Source organism: Giraffa tippelskirchi, chromosome 7, assembly GCF_054371585.1.
Source record: "Giraffa tippelskirchi isolate mGirTip1 chromosome 7, T2T-mGirTip1v1.2.pri, whole genome shotgun sequence".
Classification (NCBI taxonomy): domain Eukaryota; kingdom Metazoa; phylum Chordata; class Mammalia; order Artiodactyla; family Giraffidae; genus Giraffa; species Giraffa tippelskirchi.
Genome location: NC_137281.1, coordinates 12,424,225 through 12,432,364, shown reverse-complemented (window position 1 = coordinate 12,432,364; position 8,140 = coordinate 12,424,225).

The window sequence follows — 8,140 nt, the reverse complement described above, 5'->3', positions numbered from 1 at the left end:
TGGCACTTAGTTCGTTCACAATCCTGACCATCACCAGCACTATCTAGTTTCAAACATTTTCATCACCCAGAAGAAAACCTGGTACCCTTTAGTAGTCATTCCCCTTTTTCCCTTGCACTCAGCCCCTGGCAAAACCAAATGCTTACTGTCTCCATGGATTTGCTATTCTGCACATTTCGTATAAATGGATCATATAATGTGTGTTCTTTCATGTCTGGATTCTTTCACTTAGTGTGGTGTTTTTGAGGTACATCCATGTTGTAGACCATGGGTTACACAGAGTGGTCCTCCTTCTTATTTATCTTCCTGCTTCTCCCACCTCCCTCCTCCCATGAAGGACCTCAGCCCACGGCCCCTGAGCTGTGTGGCTCTATACAGGGGTCTTGGATTCCCTGACATCCCCTCTCCAATGCCCCGAGTTGCAAATAAACATCAGAAGCCTGACATCACTGGGTCCAGTGGGGATCCCTGCCAGCTTACATACGATTCATTGATTGTCAGGTCACTGGAGATCATTCCAGAAGATGAGAACTGCTTCATCCCAGTGCCTGTTCCTTGAGGGAAAACCTATTGTCTTGTTTAACACTCTACCATCAGCACCTGAGGCAGTGTGTGGTACGTCACAGGCATCTAAAATGTTTCCTGCATTGGCAGATGGATTCTTTACCACGAGCACCACCTGAAGCCCATTTTTGATATGTCCTAGATAAAGGATAGTGTGTTCATTTAGTCCCTGTACCACTGGTGGCATCTTGAACCTTTTTAAAACTAAGTTTTGCATATTTTTTGCTAAATTTATTCCTAAGAAACACGAGAGAAGATAGTGGCTATTGTTTGTAGGACCTCTTTGTCAGCTCAGCTGTGGGCTGCTGTAACAAAATGCCATAGACTGGGTGGCTTAAACAAAAGACATTCATTTTCTCACAGTTCTGGAAGCCACAAGTCTGCGATCAGGGAGCCAGCATGGTCAGGTTCTGGTGAGGTCTCACTTCCTGGTTTGCACACGGCTGCCATCTTGCTGTGGACTCGCAGGCAGCCCGGGGACTGTGGTCTCACTTCTTCTTAGAAGAACGCTCTCCTCTCAGGGAGGCCCCACCCTAATGAGCTAATTTAAACCTAATTACCTCCCAGATCCCTTCTCAAAATACCACCGTGGGCATTAGGACTGCAACATATAAATTTTGGGAGGACAGGCTTCAGTCTAGAGCACTCTTCTAAAGGCATTTCAAATTGTTTTACTAAGTATATCAGAAATCCACTCATCTTTTGGGGTGTGTATTTCTGTCATAATTGAACAAATTCCCTATATTACCTTTATCCCTAACAATGTTTCATTTATTCTCTTGGATTTTCCTAATAACTGATGTTAGCAGCTGTAAATGATGTTTTGATTTAATTGTTTCTTATGTTAGAGTCACATGTCATGTTTTCCCTAATATCAAGGACTAGCACTTCTGGAATCATGTGAAGCAATAGTACTGATAGTGGGCAATCTTGTCCAAGTCCTAACTTTAAGGAGAATATTTTTATTTTCTCTATGAAGCTTAATGCTGGCTAGTGCCTATTCCAGATATTTTATGGCTACTCTACCGTATATTTTTCTCAACTGTAAATCAAACTAAGGAAATATCTTTTTCCTCCATATTTTACAGTAAATTCTTTTTAAATTTTTAACCAAGATATTACACTGAGTATTCTCAATAATCTTTTCAGCTCTTGTCAAGAGGATCAAATTGTTTTCCTCCTTTGATCACTTAAAATATAGTCGATGTCTCAGTGTTGAATCATTCTCTCTTGTAGAAGCGGAACAAGGGAGGCTGGGGGGTGGGGGTGGGCAGGTTACTTGCTAAAGGCCTGGTAGGAAGTCCTGTTCTGTGGAGGTCAGGGTGGGGCTAAACTGTGATAAATAATCTGAACATCTCAGCAACTTAAAATTAAAAGGTTATTATTTTCCTGCTCATGCAACATGCCCATTCCTGACCTTAACAGTCATGTAGAAATGGGAGCTAATGGGGACTCTCTCCTGACATATGAAGACACAGGGAAAAATGCATGGCATGCATAAGTTTAGACCTCATTTCACCGGATAAAGGAAATCCCATCCAAGTTCAATGTGGCAGAGAAGTTTATGCACCATGAGATGTACTGTGAATACTTAATGAATAAACAGTAATGAACTTTGCCACACACACAAGGCAGCTCTCTGGGCTCCTTTCCTTCGCATGAGATGGTGGGTCGACAAGATGCAGTTGAAACTCTTGCTCCACCCAGGAACATACTGGTCCCTCTCTTGGTTACTCCAGTGGACACAGCCTGTGTTGAAGTCGGTCGAGGATATTCAGGGTTCCACCTAGATGGACCCATTGGTGATAGCTGGCCCCATGTGGCAGGACAAAGTGAAGAGTGGTCATGAGAGTCAGAAAAATGGGTGCAAAAGTGGGCAGGGTGTTAAAGTCTGTATCAACCATGATGTGGGCCTGACTAGACAGTACTTCCATGGGTTGGGGTGTGGGGTTGGGTCTGGGAGGCTGACTCTGTTGACTGCTGATGGTGGGCAGGACCAGGGGGCTGGGAGGAGGGTTGAAGTGGCCAGAAGAGTGCGGACACTCAGAAGCTTAGAGCAAAGATTGTGTATCCACTGATTAGACATAGGTCGGTATTTGATCACCAAGTCCCCACCTACACCAGGACGGGCCAGAGGTTTCAGCTCCCCTCTACCCCTCTCTGGGAAGATCCTCTGGAAGAGGAAATGGCAACCCACTCCAGTATTCTTCCCTGGAAAATCCCATGGACAGAGGACCGTGGGGCTGTGAAGAATTGGACACAACTTAGCAACTAACCGCCACCAACATAGAATCAGAAGTAATTGACATGTAAATCTGTGTAAATGAACATGCAAATAGTCTTAGATTTTCAGGGTGGGGCAACCAAGTGCTCTGCAGGGCTCCCCTCATTGACACCTTTTCCCTTACACCCACAGGAAAATGCCTCTGTCTGGGTGAGAGTTTGGCTTGCTCCCAGCTCTTCCTCATCTTTACCTCCTTGCTGCAGAACTTCTCCTTGGGGGTCTCCCAAGGCCCCTGAGAACATTGACCTCACACCAAGGGTGAATGGGCTGGGGAGACTGCCCCTTGTGTTCCAGGTCAGCTTCCTGCCCCGCATGGGATGGGGAAGACAAGAAGAGGCTCAGATCCCCTCCGAGTCCTTGCATGCAGCCCCTCCTTCTGTCCAGAATTAACATGTGCAGGCTCCTGACTCCTCCCTGCTCACTCTCTCCTGTGAAAAGTCCCTTCTGTGGTCTCTCCATCATCCAGCCTGCCGTAGTCACCACTCATCCCCAGATGGCCTGTGTTGTTGACTGAGGATATTTCAGGGTCAAGAAATATCTGCAATATATTAGTGTTACCACCCCGCTAGCACAGTCTGGATAACGGAAGCCCCAAAGGAGGACAAGATTTAGACCCAAGCTTACCCAGAGCCGCAGCATCAGCACCAGTTTCCCTGCCTCCCCTCCTTGTCTCATTTGCTCTGCTCACCCCTGCCCTCCTCCCTCCTTGAACTGAAAAGGCTAGTTCATCCCTCAATGCTGTTTTCCTGTGTGACTTCAAAATATCTCCCTCACCTCTCTGATTTTATCCTTTAAAACCAGTGAAACCAAAATAAAGTTCTGTTCTCTCTGGCCAATGGCTGTCTGTGCTACCTTGCTCTCTCTCTCTCTTTTAGGTAAATTCACATATCTTAAAATTAACCATAACAATTTTAAGGTGTACACTTCAATGGTATTTAGTACAATCACGATGTGTAACCATCAGTTCTATCTATTCCAAAACATTTTCATCACCCCATAAAAAACTCCATGCCATTAAGATGTCAGTCCCCAATTCTCTCCTCCAACTGACCCCTGACAACCATGACTATGTTGTTGTTTTTTTTCAGATGCATTGATCAATTCTGGAAATTTCACGTAAATGCCATCATACATGAAGTGATTGTTTCGGCTTTTTCATTTAGCTTAATGTTTTCAAGGTTCATTCAGTTTAGCAGGTATCAGTACTTTATTTCCTTCATGGATGAATACCATTGTGTTATGTGGAAATACCAGCTTTATGTATTCCTTCATCAGTGGATTGATGTTTGTTTCCGCATTTTGGCTATTGTGAATAGGGTTGCTAGGAACATTTGTGTACACGCTGCCCCATTTTTGTTTCACTCTGTATTGGGGTAATAGAAGGGAGGTCTCCTCCTTTTTTTTTCAGCAAGGCTTTACTGGGGCTCCTCCTGCAGTATGGGGGACTGAGAACAAGGAACAGGTTCCCTTGCTGAATTGCTGACTAAGGGGGACGAGCTTGTTCCTTATATGGGGTGAGGGTAGGGGTGTGTCAAGGGGTTAGGTTGTAGGGTTGGTTTAGGTGGTTTGCCAACCCCTCTGGTGAGAGTTGGATCATAAAGAAGGCTGAGGGCTGAAGAATAGATTCTTTTGAATTCTGGCACTAGAGAAGACTCTTGAGAGTCCCTTGGACAGCAAGGAGATCAAACCAGTCAATCCTAAGGGAGTGAAGTAAAAGTCACTCAGTTGTGTCCGACTCTTTGCGACCCCAAGGACTATATAGTCCATGGAATTCTCTGGCCCAGAATACTGGAGTGGGGAGCCTTTCCCTTCTCCAGAGGATCTTCCCAACCCAGGGATCGAACCCAGGTCTCCTGCATTGCTGGCGGATTCTTTTTTTTTTTTTTAATAATTTTATTTATTTTAGTTGGGGGCTAATTACTTTACAGTATTGTAGTAGTTTTTGCTGCTGGCGAATTCCTTACTGGCTGAGCCACAAGGGAAGCCCAAGAGTACTGGAGTGGGTAGCCTATCCCTTCTCCAGCGGATCTTCCTGACCCAGGAATCGAACCGGGATCTCCTGCATTGCAGGTGGATTCTTTACCAACTGAGCTATCATGGAAGCCCAATCCTAAAGGAAATCAACCCTGAATATTCATTGGAAGGACTGATGCTGAAGCTCCAATACTTTGGCCACCTGATGTGAAGAGCCAACTGGTTGGAAAAGACCTTGATGCTGGGAAAGATTGAGGGCAAGAGGAGAAGTGAGTGTAAGAGGATGAGATGGTTAGATAGTATCACTAACTCAATGAACATGAGTTTGAGCAAACTCCCAGAGATAGTGAACGACAGGGAAACCTGAAGTGGTGCAGTTCATGGGGTTGCAAAGAGTCAGACATGACTTGGTGACTGAACAACAAATAGTTACTTTATATTTTGTTGCTGGAGGAGAGGTGTGCCCAAGGTGTACAAGCACTGAGGCGAAGCATCCCAGATTCCAGGTCGTCCTCATTTTCCCTGACACACTCTAAACTGTTGTTCTTAAGGGGTCAGGGGCTGACTGTCTCCTCTTCTGAAACTTCTTCCTGCTGGACAGACCCTAGCCTTCCCCAGCTGTGTAGAATCCCTCACTGAGTGTTCTAGGACCTGTAGGGACCTGGACCACTCTGCTGGAATGGGTTGGTTTCCTTGAGTCATCATGAGGTTTAGTTCCAACTGTGGGAGCCTAGAAGACACAAACTTAACCAAACCTTTAAACAAACAGGGGCTGAAAAGCAGAAGCACAACAATAGCCTTGAAGGGTCTAGAAAGGAAAGGAACCACGTTAACAGTGGAAGGGCTCCCGTAACTGTTGACCAGACGGGGAGGCGATGTCACTCCTTTCAAGAAGCCACTCTGCTTTGGTATATATTTTTGTTAATCTCGAGGTTCAAGTTTAATATGTTTCTCTACTTTTATAATGGAAGTTCTGGACCTATTGGTCCCAGATGTCCTTCTTGGACCAAAAATTCTTAGTCACAGGTTGACCACAGTAGGGCAGACAGCAGAGCATGGGACATAACATGGTATGAACCTGTATGCCTGGAAAAAAAGGGTATAAGAAAATGAAAACCTCCTGCCAGCAAGTTTGTTAAACCTCGTAGGATCCTAGAGAACAAAGTAGAGAGTCAGTTTTTAATTTTCTCTCCCATATTAAATAACAGGACTGGTGGTTATTTGTCTGCTGAAGCCTAGCAGCTTGGTGTCAAATTTTCTCCATGTTTGTTTCCACTGATACCTGGGTCGGGAAGATCCCCTGAAGGATATGGCAACCACTCCAGGATGCTTGCCTGGGAAATCCCATGGATAGAGGAGCCCGGAGGGCTGCAATCCGTGGGGTCTTAAAGAGTCGGACACGACTCAGCAACTAAACACACACACGCACACACACACCTTTAATGGTCAACGGGGTCTGTGGCTGTTTTCTTTGCCTCCTGACCTGGCCTGTTTTTTGTTGCCCTGGGTAGTTTGTGAATTTTCCTTTTGGTGCCCACAGCAGGGAATAACTACTAGTAGTTTTGGCTTTTGAGCCCTTTCTATGAGCTGTAAAATCTCAGGTCCATATTTTACAGGGGAATTTTTTGTGTATAAAAGTCCTCTTTCTTTTCAGATAGTAGCATGGGCATGTAAGACAAGGAAGGTATATTTTGAGTCTCTGTATATATTTAGAATCTTTCCTTCCCCTACGGTTAAGGCTCAAGTTGGGGTATTAGCTCAGCCCTTTGGGATGAAGTATTACTGATAAAGGTTTTGCTTTTACGAAGTATAAGGGTTCATAACAGCATAGCCTGCCCTCCCAATTCTATTTTTAAGGCAACTACTGACATAAGTAAACCATTCCTCCTCAGGTTTTTCTATGGCCTGGTCAGGCAGATCAGACCCACAGGCGTAAATCTACCCAAGGGTTTCAAGGCAGGAATGTGTTAGTTCTGGGGCCTGAGCAGGCGTTAGTGTTGCCAGGTTGAGGGTGTAGCAAGTTTTGAAGGTTGCATCTGGGAAGTCAAGGAGTAAAGCCTGGTATTTAGTAAGGTGGCCTCCAGCTAACGAATGGTGGCCTTTAATTTCCGGAATCCCTTGTACTTGATGAGGGGTCTGGACTTCCAGTGGCTGTCCAAAGGTGGGCTTGTTTGCTTCTTCCACTAATAAAGCAGTGGCAGCTATCACCCAGATGCAGCCAGGCCACCCTCTGGCCATGGAATCCAGTTGTTTGGATAAAACAGCCAATAGGCTTAGAAATTTCTAGCTTTCGTACAATGACATCCGGAGCAGTCCCCTGTTTTTCAGCTTCATATAAGATAAGTATTTTTTTTACACTGGAGAGTGCTATGTCTTAAAAAAAAAAAATTCCCCTGGGGGCTTCCCTGGTGGTCCAGTGGTTAAGACTCTGTGCTTCTACTGCAGGGAGCAGGTTCAATCCATGGTCAGGGAACTAACATCCCATACAAAATTTTCTCCCAGATTATAAAGTAACATGCTCCTCTTTTAAGGTAAAATAATAGGGACTTCCCTGGTAGTCCAGTGGTTTACAATCCACCTGCCAATGCAGGGGACGTGGGATCGATCCCTAGTCTGGGAAGATTCATATGCCTTGGGGCAACGAAGGCGGTGTGCCACAACTACAGCGGCCTTGCGTTGCAACTACTGAAGCCAAGTTCCTGAAGGAACAGGGAGTGGGGGAGCAGGGGAGGCTAGGGCTTCCCTGGAGGCTCAGAGGCAAAGAACCTGCCTGCCCATGCAGGAGACATAATAGACATGGGTTCAATCCCTGATAGAAGCTGGTATGTGTGTGTGTGTGTGCAAGCGTTACCCTGGCCTGGGGGTGCACGTGTGTCCAAGTTTACCTGGTCCCCAGGCTTGTGTGCACAATTGCACCCTGGGGTGTGTCTGTATTTGGGGGCATCTGGGGATCAGGGTACCTGCAAAGGGGATGCCCTTGGCTGAAGGTGCAGAGGAGGCCGCAACTGCGGCCTCCAAAGCTGTGTTGTATCTTAGCGGAGAGATATCCAGCAGTTAAGCTGGTGTCACACACACGTGGGCTGGCTGTGTTGTTCGATGGTCGGTGGCCTGTGGATGGTGAAAGTCTTATGCCTGGATAGCGGTAGGGTCACCAAGGGACATACCTCTCTGAGGACATGTGTGTGGTGACACGACCCAGCCTGGGGTCTCTGCTCCAGGCTCCCAGAGATGGTGGCACCGGTAAATTTGATGTGTTCAGAGGGCACGTGGGCCACAAACACTGTGGGCGTTTCCGTGAGTCGTGAAGGCAGCAGCTGA